Raw genomic sequence first — 11,566 nt, forward strand, 5'->3', positions numbered from 1 at the left:
TTGATGAAGTGAACATGCGTGAGGACCGACCAAAGTTGTTGAGCTTTGTTTTAGGATTGAAGTTGTTGTTGTTGAGCTTTTTAGTATTTGACCCCAAGAAATAAACTGCCACAGGGGCCGGATTAAACTGGCCGGGGGGCAAAATTAGGCCCCCAAAACAGACTTTGAGCATGCCTGGCATATCACTTCAATTTTTCTCTTTCTAAATTATCCATACATACTGCTACATTACAAGTGTGTTTAAAATCCTGCCAGTGTTTTAACCTGCTTACAATAATCTTGTATATACATTATAAACTTTTCCCATTCTTTTTTAGAGATCTCGTCTTCCTGATTCCTGAGCTTCCCAGTTAGTTTTGCCATTTCCGCGTAGTCCATCATCCACTCTGTTCTGCCTCGGTCAGACCACACCTGGAGTCCTCCTGTGTTTGGTTCTGGGCGCCACAATTTAAGACGGATGTCGACAAACTGGAAGGTGTTCAGAGGAGGGGAGACCAAGATGACCGAGGGTCGGGAAACCAAGCCTGATGAGGAATGGTCGAGGGAATTGGGTACATTTGGCCTGGGAAAGAGGAGACTGAGAGGAGATGGGATGGGTTGCCAGCAGCGAAGCTTGTTCAGGTGGGGCCGTGCCCACCCACTGGCCCCCAGAAGCCTGCGCAGAAAGAAATAAGGCCCTCAAGCTGAAGAAGGTTCCTGCACTCCTCAATAGATATCTCTAGAGCAGGGGTGTCAAACTCAAATTCATCGGGGGCCGCATCAGCAGTTTGGTCACCCTCAAAGGGCCGGTTGTGTCTGTAGGACTATGTGTCCACTCTTTATTATCATAAATTATTGTCACTACATTCAATTATTACTGTTTTTTGTAATAATGTAAGCTCATTCCCGCCCCCATGCGGATCACATTCCTGCGTCGTGGCGCGTGTGTGGGAGGGGATGTAAACGAGGGAAATTTGAACAAAATGTGGGGATCGGTGGCTTCCGGGGGGGGGGGGGGGGCTCAACTAAACCTTCGGCAGGAAGGAGAAAGCCACTGCTGGGATTAAAAACCTGCAGATGGAAAGAGGGCTTCCCTCTCCCGCCCTGCGCACACCCAAACCCCGCTAGGCAGGATGCCACACGCTGCAACCCACCCCATGCTTTGGAGAGGGGCAGGAACCCACCCGCGCTGTTGTCGTCTTCGCCGCCGCCTCTCCCTACCGGGACTGCAGGCAGAGGAGGCTTGAAACCCCCCCCCCAAATTCCCCTCCCACCTACTCAAACCGCGAGGTGACTCCATCTGGAGCCCTACATCACGAGGGGCTGAGAGGAGGCGGCGGCAGAGCGGGAAGAGCAGGAACCTCTGCCGTCGTCGCCGCCTCCCTCCCGGCCGCCCCCCGGGGAGCAGCTCCGCCGGAACTGAGAAGCCAAAGGGCGGCTCGGGGGTGGGGGGCAGAGCAAAAGCCAGGCACCCTCCCGAGTGTCTATGAGGAGAAAACGGGGGAAGAGGGAAGAGAAACCCGGCTCCATCAAGAGAGCGGCTGTTGCGCTTCGCCTACTTCCCCCTCAGGCTCACTCCGCGTCCCTTTCGCCCGCTCGCTCGCCCACCTCCCGGATTCAGCCAAGGAGAGGAAGGGAAGCGGCGGGTGGCGGCTCCCCAGTGCCGCCTCACTCGCTCTCGGAGACAACAGCAAAGCCCGCCAAAAAAAAATCCAGCGCTGCTCCGTCCCGGCACCAACTTTGCCGGCGGCGCCTGTAGGGCTTTCCTACCTCCTCGGCGGGCTTCCTCCTCCTCCTGCATCTCACTTCCCCATCTGGCCGCTGTGCCACCGCCTCCCTCAGCCTCATTCGAAATTGAAATTCCCTGGCCAGCGCCCCGGCCTCCGCCTGCAGCCCCGCCCCCGGTTTTGACCCTCGGCCAATCGCAGGCTCCAGAACTACTGTCAGCGGATATTGTCGGCGGCGGCTACGCGGGCCACATGACGAGGTCTGGCGGGCCGGATTAGGCCCCCAGGCCTTGTGTTTGACACCCGTGCTCTAGAGCATCACGGGCCAATTCTGTGTAAATCTGAGCCTTCTTTTTGGCACTGCAGACAGCTTGGCCGGGCAAGAACCCAGAACAACCCCATTCAAGGAAACACCTTTATAATAATAATAATAATAATAATAATTTATTATTTATACCCCGCCCATCTGGCCGGGTCTCCCCAGCCACTCTGGGCAGCTTCCAACAGAAGAATAAAACACAATAATCTATTAAACATTAAAAGCCTCCCTGAACAGGGCTGCCTTCAGATGTCTTCTAAAAGTCTGGTAGTTGTTTTCCTCTTTGACATCTGGTGGGAGGGCGTTCCACAGGGCAGGCCCCACCACCGAGAAGGCCCTCTGCCTAGTTCCCTGCAACTTGGCTTCTCGCAATGAGGGAACCGCCAGAAGGCCCTTGGTGCTGGACCTTAGCGTAAGGCTGCCAGATTTTTTTCCCCAAAGAGTCCGGGGAGACTTTTCAACTTCAGTCGGAATGGATAGATCTTGTCAGGGGACTGAATTGTAAATCTGGGGACTGTCCCCGGGAAACGGGGACGTCTGGTAACCTTACTTTAGCGGCTGGGTCAGCCCAGATGCCTGGCGGGGGGTCTCCCTGGTCCCTCCCCCTCCTGCGGCTTAAAAGGCTCCTTGCCTCCTCCGTCACCTGTGCCAGGGACCCCCCCCTCCTCCTCTCATGCTATCACAAACAGCTTTACTACTTTAGCCCTGGAAAAGCTCCAAAGGCAGCGCTCCCTGCACGGCTAAGAAGCAAGGTCACCTTCAAACCTAGTAATGCTTTCTATTCTAAGCGCCGCGATGGGACGTCATCCGCCGTCGCTTCGCTGGCTCCTGTCCCACTTTGCCTACACTCTGCCCAGCAGTGACCTCTTTCCCTCCTTCCCTTGTCACCCCAATAAATCTTCAAAGGGCAGGCGCCACCCGGATTGTGCCAGATTTCAGCCCCCAGGCAGCGTGCCTTGCCGCCACGGGAGTTGTAGCACAGGACGCGGAAGGGCTGTAGTAGCTCAACAGCAGAGCTACATGCGGAAGGTCCCAGGTTCAACCATGCAGGCATCTCCAGGTAGGGCTCTGAGAGAGTCCCTGCGTGAAACCCAGGAGAACTGCTGCCAGTCAGTGCAGGCGATAGGAGCTAGGTGGACCCAAATAGTCTGGCTCTCTTTTAAAAAGGAGAAGCTCTACCCATTTTGCTTTTTACTCAGCAGAGGAGCTGTCTGGGCAGACCTGCAAGCAGCGCTGGAAATCCATCCGTCCTTTAACCAGCAGGGCCAAAGTCCCCTTGTTCTTCGGACAGGCTTGTGAACACAGGGAGCTGCCGCCTCTTCAGGCCGCTGCTCCATATTGTCGACACTGGCTGGCAGCAGCTCTCCAGGATTTCAGGCAAGGGAGTCTCTCCCAATTCTACCATGAGATACTGTCACTTGCCCAGTCCGCCTCTGAGCTATGGTCCCAGACCCTCCAAGCGCCCCCATTTTCCAGGGACAGCCCCGGATTTACAGAAGCCATCCCGGTTTCTGATTTGATCCCGGAATGTCCCGCTTTACCTTAGGACATCCCTATTTTCATCGGAGAAATGTTGGAGGGCATGGAGCAGGCATAGGCAAACTCGGCCCTCCAGATGTTTTGGGACTACAACTTCCATCATCCCTAGCTAACAGGACCAGTGGTCAGGGATGATGGGAATTGTAGTCCCAAAACATCTGGAGGGCCGAGTTTGCCTATGCCTGATGGAGTTATGCGACCCCCGAGCCAAGAAGATACATAACTATACAACTTTCAAAAGACATCTGAAGGGAAGATTTTTAATGCAGATGGGCAAGGTATAAATAATAAAATTATTGCTGTTATTATTATGGAATAGGACTTCCCTATTTTCAGCGGAGAAATATTGGAGGGTTTGTAGTCTGTTCCACTGCCCAACCCTGAGCAAAACCTGGAATGATGGCGTGAGCCATGCAAACGAACAAATGGGGTGGGTTTTAATTTTCTTAAATTTTTGCATTTGGAATATGTTGGAAGATCTTTGCCCCTCCAGATCTTCCCTTTCTCCTTTGCATATTGCCAGCCCTGGGCGGGGGGGGGGGGAGGAGAGGATAGGGATCGGGACAATTAAACTTTGGCCCCCCCTCAGATGCCTTCAGCGGAGAGCTTGGAGAGAAGGAGAGCCTTCCAGCCCCCGCAATGTGGGAGAGAGGAGGGTGCCAAAACTGCAAAGGAAATGCGCAGGGAGGTGGGGCAGAGAGAGGGTCCAAAGCAAAGCTTCCCTTTCAGCGGCTAAGCTTAGATGCCCAGCCTTTCTCCCTCCCCAAGGTGGGCATTTCACTGCAGCACCCGGCAAAAGCACTTGGCGCCAGGCTCTCCGCCCTGCCTGCTTCTCAGGATCTCCTTCGGCACATCGCCTCCCTGGCAGCGAAACTCCAGACACACGTGGCAAATTGCAGAACCGAAAATGTCTCGGCTGCAAGCAAGCGACACGGTTAGCTTCCTGCAGGCTGGTGCGATTTTGAGCCAAGGGTGGTACATGTGGAAAGTGGAGCGAGGGGCCAGGGAGCGTTTGTTCCTCAGCTGGTTTTGCAATGAGGTCTCGGTAGGGGAAATTTCTCGGGCCTGTTTTGGCAAATGGCTCCCCTTAAATGGCCAGCTGAGCGCTAGGCGACGAAGGCCTCAAGAGAGCAGTTGGTTCGGGGGTGCAAAAACATCAAGAGAACGAATTGTGGATAGCCTCCTCCGAGAGGCCCAGGAAAATTCCAGCTAGGAGCAGGTTTCCCACTTTAATTTGCAGCCTGATCAATTAAAGACAGGCTCCAGCAGATTGAGCGGACAGGATCAGTGCCGGATTTACGTATAAGCTAAACAAGCTCTAGCTTAGGGCCCCACTCTCTTGGGGACACCCCAAAAAAATTAAAAGAAAAAAACACTGGATCTACATTTCCAAAATATAAGATAAAAAACAAATAAAATAAAACCTACATATGGCAACAGTGTTTTGTGTTGTGTAGGCTCCTGTGATGTAAGTAATGGGCCCCGCCTGCTATGGTAGTCTGCTCCCTAACATATCCCTGGTTTGCTCCTCTCTATATATAGGGTGGCTACATTATGCATGGACTGGTTGCAGGGCAACATGGGCAAATGGCTTGAGATAGCTATGAGGTCCATAAATCACCATATAGCATATGTTACAGGTAGGTAGCCGTGTTAGTCTGACGCAGTCAAAATAAAAATAAAAAATCCTTCCAGTAGCACCTTAGAGACCAACTGAGTTTGTCATAGGTATGAGCTTTCGTGTGCATGCACACTTCTTCAGATACCGTATAGCATATATTCTACCCAAAAAAAGCAGCGACCATTTGCTGTTGACAAAGGACAGCTGGACATATAAATGGCCCCATTACCCAGGTGGCGCTGTGGTTAAACCACTGAGCCTAGGGCTTGCTGATCAGAAGGTCGGCGGTTCGAATCCCTGTGACGGGGTGAGCTCCTGTTGCTTGGTCCCAGCTCCTGCCAACCTAGCAGTTCGAAAGCACGTCAAAGTGCAAGTAGATAAATAGGTACTGCTACAGTGGGAAGGTAAACGGCGTTTCCATGTGCTGCTCTGATTTGCCAGAAGCGGCTTTGTCATGCTGGCCACATGACCTGAAAGCTATACGCTGGCTCCCTCGGCCAATAATGCGAGATGAGCGCGCAACCCCAGAGTCGGTCACGACTGGACCTAATGGTCAGGGGTCCCTTTACCTTTACCTTCAGTAGCTTAGGGCCTCATCCAACCTAAATCCGGCCCTGGGTCCAACCGTCAAGAAGGCAGTTTCTGCCCCTGCTGTGGAGGGAAGTGAGGGGCAGGTGAGCCTCGTCCGCCTGGGAAGGGAGCCCCCCTGGGAGAAGGAAAACTCTGACCCTAAACCTCTGCTACCTTGTGGAATACCATCGGGAGACGAAAAGGCTGAGGAGGAAACCCTATGCAAATCCAGAGTGGAGTCCCTAAGACGATTGGATGGCGCCTTGCACGCCTCCTTCCGGCAACTCCTGCAGCCAAGCTGGTGCCAAATGTCTTGCTCCGCTTTCCTTTGGAGCACACTGGCGAGGCTTGGGGGGGGGGGTCCTCATCAGCTGGGCATCCCAGGACTTCCATGCACACTGCCCAGATTTGCGCCCCAGAGAGGTCACTTTGGTGCTACTAACCCAGCAGTTTGACTTCACCCCCGGAAGAAGAAGAAGAGTTTGGATTTGATATCCCGCTTTATCACTACCTGAAGGAGTCTCAAAGCGGCTCACATTCTCCTTTCCCTTCCTCCCCCACAACAAACACTCTGTGAGGTGAGTGAGGCTGAGAGACTTCAGAGAAGTGTGACTAGCCCAAGGTCACCCAGCAGCTGCATGTGGAGGAGCGGAGACGCGAACCCGGTTCCCCAGATTACGAGTTCACAGCTCTTAACCACTACATCACACTGGCTCACTCCATTGTCAGACACATGCCAACAACAACAACAACAACAACAACAACAACAACACTTGCTTTTTTCTTACTGTAAACCACTGTGAGGTTTCTTTTTTTACACAATCAATTGGCATCTAAATCTCATGCAATAAATAAATAAATTTCCAGTCACCTGCAAACCTTCAATCCTGATATGGGCAACATAAAGGTAAAGGTAAAGGGACCCCTGACCATTAGGTCCAGTCACGGACAACTCTGGGGTTGCGGCGCTCATCTCGCTCTATAGGCCAAGAGAGCTGGCGTTTGTCCGCAGACAGCTTCCGGGTCCTGTGGCCAGCATGACTAAGCCACATCTGGCGCACCAGAGCAGCACATGGAAACACCGTTTACCTTCCCGCTGTAGCGGTACCTATTTATCTACTTGCACTTTGACATGCTTTCGAACTGCTAGTTTGGCAGGAGCTGGGACCGAGCAACTGGAGCTCACCCTGTCACGGGGATTCGAACCGCCGACCTTCTGATCGGCAAGCCCTAGGCTCTGTGGTTTAGACCACAGCATATCCCTAAAAGATATGGGCACATAGCAACCTGAAAATATTTCTCCCCCTTTTCCGCTCAACTCAGGGCTGGTGCCTGAAATGTGCCGTTGGCTCCTTAAAAAATCACTCAGCGCGTAGGACTTGCAAATGCTTCCCCAGCCCAGGAAGAGGGTTGGGGGGCGGGAGCAGCAATGCAGTTTTCGCTCTACGGTGGAAAGACAAATAAGGCGACTCTGTGGCATTTGCTAGTGTTCCTGGCACTAACACACAGGTCTCAATGGGATGCCTAATGAAGGTTTTATTATAGCAATAATGACTTTGTCGTAATTAGCTGATCACACAGAGCTCTGGAAATGGAAACTCCCCAAGCAGCTCAGTGAGTTGACGCTTCTCTGGGATTTCTCCCTGTGGCCACAGAACATATTGCAAACATTTCCCAGGGAAACCCAGGCAGCCCCAGCAGGGCAAGAACGCTAAAGGGGGTGGAACACCATATTGGGAGCAGAGGGTCCCATATTCCCTCCATCCTTGCCTCCCTCGATCTTCTGGAAGCCCTCAAAAACAGAAAGACAAAGGAAGTGGGGCAGGGGGAAACCACTGAGGTTGCTGGAGGCTTCCTGCGCCTGAGTCGGGCAGAAATTCAGCAGGTGAAGAAGCTTCACCTGTTGAATATCTGCCTTGCTGTAACACCAAGCGTTTTTAAAAGCCTTCCTTTTGCATACAGTGGGAGCTGCACGGACCTTAACACTCACACACAATCCTTCCTCACCATTTTGATATAACACCCTTCGGGGCTGTAAATAGAAATATATGGGGGTGGGGAATTAGCCCACATGAGTCCAGTTGACCACTGCTTCCCTAGGGCATGGTTTTAGATCCTGCAAATGGCAAAAAGAGCCTCGTTCGTGGCCCCGTCCACCTGGGAGCTGCCCCAGCTTCGGCCACCAGGCCCGGCTTGGTCACCAACAGCAACCAGATGGGCCTCGACTCGCCGGCCAGCTATTTTTTTCCTGGCTGCACTTTCTGAGGGAATGGAAAACACGAGGCAGGCTCTTCCCGTCAGCTGCTGAGCTGGTCGCCTCTGGACACAGCAACCCTTTAAACAGAAGAACCTAAGGAGAGCTGCAGGATCAGGCCAGTGGCCCACCTGGGCCAGCATCCCGTTCTCACAGGGGCCAGCCGGATGCCCGCCATGGGAAGCCCGGAAGCAGGATTGTGTGAAGGACGGTGGAGGCAGAGCCGAGCCCTCTCCTCTATGAATTTCTCCTCTTTTAATCCAAGACAGTGGCCGTCACTGCCTCCTGCAGCAGGGAGTTCCACAGTTCCTTTTATCCGTCCTGAATCTTCCAACACTCAGCTTCATTGGATGCCCATTCAAAGCACATCCTTTCCCTCAAAGAATTCTGGGGGCTGTAGTGCAGAGCTATTCCCCACAAGATAAAATCACGGAATAATCGTAGAACTGGAAGGGACCCCGAGGGTCATCCAGCCCAGCCCCCTGAAACGCAGGAATCTCAACTGAAGCATCCATGGCAGGCATCCGTTAAGAAACTCCAGTTCCCAGGATTCTCTGGGAGAGAAATTGTGTTTGCGAAACCCCAGGCGCTTTGTGTGTGGTTTTCCTCCCTCTTGTGCCTCGCAAGGATGATTCCTCCCTGCGCTCTCTCCCTGTCCCTCCCCTGCGTGTCCATTTCTGCTCCGCTGCCAAGGAGCTCCCTTTGTGCACTGGCGCATCCCCTGATTCCCACACCTCTCGGCCCGTCTCCATTTCAGCCTCTCTGCGTCCAGGTCGCCAGCTCACCTTTCCGATCCGTCTGCCTCGACGGACGTCTGTAGGTCACCCTGTGCCGCAGTCATCGGAGAGGCCGATTTACGCAGAGTCAGAACATTGCTCCATCGGGCTCAGTGCTGTCCACACAGACCGGCAGCAGCTCTCTAGCGTTTGAGAGAGAATCCTCTCCCAGAGATGTCAGCGGGGACTGGACCAGGAATATTCTGTGTGCAAGGCATGGGCCTTTCCCCAAATATCTCCCGCTACCCCCCCCAACTAATCCAGCTGCAAACGCCACTCCTGGGCTTGCAGGCCCCACCCCCGATGCCCCACACAACAGCCGGTTCTGCCTGTGCGCGCCTGCTCTATTAGAATGGCTTTTAGAGAGGTATCTGTGGCCACGTTGGCACAATGCATTGGAAACAGAGCAGCCCCACTTTAAACAGTCCCCAAGAATCCTGGGGTGTCTCTTGAGGATTGTGGTCAGGATAGCACCATCCCCTCCCAGTGCTACAGTTCCCAGAGCGGTTTAAGAACCGTTTCCTCCTCCGCACACGATGCCTAGCCAAGGGAGTGCATAATAATAATAATAATAATAATAATAATAATAATAATAATAATACCTATATTTATACAGGTTCCTACTCAGAATTAGGCCCCAGTCAGATGGGCGGTTGAGTTACTGCAGTCAGAACCTAGAGCGCTTGATAGCCAGCCAGAGCAGAACAGAAAGGGAGAGGGCCCCCAATAAATATTTAGGGTGTCAAATTTCGTCCTCGCTCAAGGGCACCATATTAACAAAGTCCGCCCCTGTCCCCTGGGACCTGTGATCCCATCTCCGGCGCCCATGTTGCTGTTCGTACCGTATCATTATTGATTATTGATCACCCGCCCTTCACCCTAAAGTTCCACGGCAGGTTGCAGCATTAAAACACCTTAGGACAACTCAGCGGTGGACTCTAAGCCTCTTCTCCTTCGCTGGAGGTTTTCAAGCAGAGGCTGGGTGGGCACCCATCAGCTGTGGTACCGGGCATTGCAGGGGGTTGGACTAGAGGACCTCCTGGGTCCCTTCCAACTTGATGATTACGTGATTCCACAAACTTCCAACTGTAAAAATAAGGTGGGTCCTAAAGACACACACTTTGAGTGTCGAAAGCCAGGGGCCAAATTCTCTCTGCCAAGGCGTCTGTTACGGAATCCAGACCTTTCGCACGTCAGCCGCACTCGCCAAGCTCCCCTTTGGAGCCGCTCCGTCCGGTGCTTCTATTAGCTGCTTAATTAATCTGGGGTAACGACCGACCTCGGGTTCCACCCTCACAAACCTGTCGCTTTTTGTGGGTGGAGGAAACATCTCTCCTTGCGCCACTTGCCATGGAGGAAGACGACGAGGAGGAGGAGGAGGAGGAGAGGGCTCTCGATGCCCACATAGTCAGAACAGCTCTCCTCTGCCTCCACACTCAGAAGCAGCAGGATGGGAGAAGAGGGCGCTTGCGCTCGGATCCTGCTTGCTGCAGGTTTCCCTGAAGAGGCAGCTGCTTGGCCACTGAGAGGACAGGATGCTGGACTGCTTGGGCTACTGACCTGATCCAGTGGCCAGCCTGTTTTTGCGGAGCCTCCAGCTCCAGAGGCAGTCTATGCACATTGCTACATCATTGGGAGTATTTGGCCACTGGCCTGATCCTGCAGCCAGCCTTTTCTTATGTCCTTGTTCCTTCCTGGCCACATCAGGGCCATGAAAGTGCACTTAGCTTTTTTAAAAACCCAAGTTCAGCGATCTCAAGGGTCCGGGACACGGATCCTGACCAGGGCCAGATTTAGGTTGGATGAGGCCCTCAGCTCCTGAAGGTAATGGGGCCCTTGATATGTCCAGCTGTCCTTTGTCAACAACAAATGCTATATGGCAATTTATGGACATAATAGGTATCTAAAGCCATTTGCACATAACAAAACACCTATTTTATCATAAAATACATATTTTATGTAGGCACACTATATATAGAAATGAGCAAACCAGTGATATTTTAGGGAGCAGGCTAACAGGTGGGGCCCATTACCTACACAACACAAAACACTGTTGCTGGGTGTAGGTTTTATTTTATTTGTTTTATATCTTATATTTTGGGAATGTACATCCAGTTTTCCCCTTTAGTTTTTTTTTTTAGGGGGAGCCCAAGAGAGTGGGGCCCTGAGAGCTATAGCTTGTTTAGCTTATACATCAATCCGGCACTGATCCTGACCCCTTCCCTTCCCAGTTCCTGGCTGGGATCTCGGGATCCGCGCTTGCGTGTCTCTCCGCGGGGTAGTACAGTGTATCGCAACCCGATCGACCGTGCGCGCGGCGCGCTCGTGTGTTTGCGGACGCCGCGAACTCCGTCTCTATGTCAACCTGCCCCACTTTCCGGCGGCTCCTCCGCTTGGCACGTCCGCACTTGCGAGCCTAAATTCCTTTGCACCCATTGCTCGGAACAGTTTTTCTCTCTTTTGGGGGGCGAGGAGGGGAACCCCTCCTTGGAATCCCCACCCCGCCCCTCTCCCTTTCTCCCCCAGATTGCGCTCAGGCAGCAACAAGCACCCCCACCCCCCGTTTCGCCCTTGCGCTCCTGGCTTCCCGGCGCCACTCCGGTGCCACTCCGGTGCCACCTTCCAGGGCGCATCCCGAAGTGCCCCGAGCCAGCCACTCACCTCCCGCGGCGGCGCCCGGCGGGGCATCGTGGGCGTCGGGCGCCCTGGCAGCTGGAAGTCTCCGGAGGAGAGTCCGGCCGAGGCTCCTTCGCCCTCCCGCTCCGTCCGAGCGCACGTCCC

General features: G+C 53.4%; 1 protein-coding gene across 1 annotated transcript in view; it reads right to left on the reverse strand.

The window, feature by feature from the left end:
• RADIL (Rap associating with DIL domain) overlaps positions 1 to 11,566 on the reverse strand; it is a 73,835-nt gene extending 62,269 nt beyond the window's left edge. The window contains exon 1 of the mRNA XM_060282600.1: positions 11,447 to 11,566. The gene's annotated coding sequence lies outside the window, so the exon portion shown is untranslated. The remainder of the gene's footprint in view (positions 1 to 11,446) is intronic.

Source organism: Zootoca vivipara, chromosome 14, assembly GCF_963506605.1.
Source record: "Zootoca vivipara chromosome 14, rZooViv1.1, whole genome shotgun sequence".
NCBI lineage: Eukaryota > Metazoa > Chordata > Lepidosauria > Squamata > Lacertidae > Zootoca > Zootoca vivipara.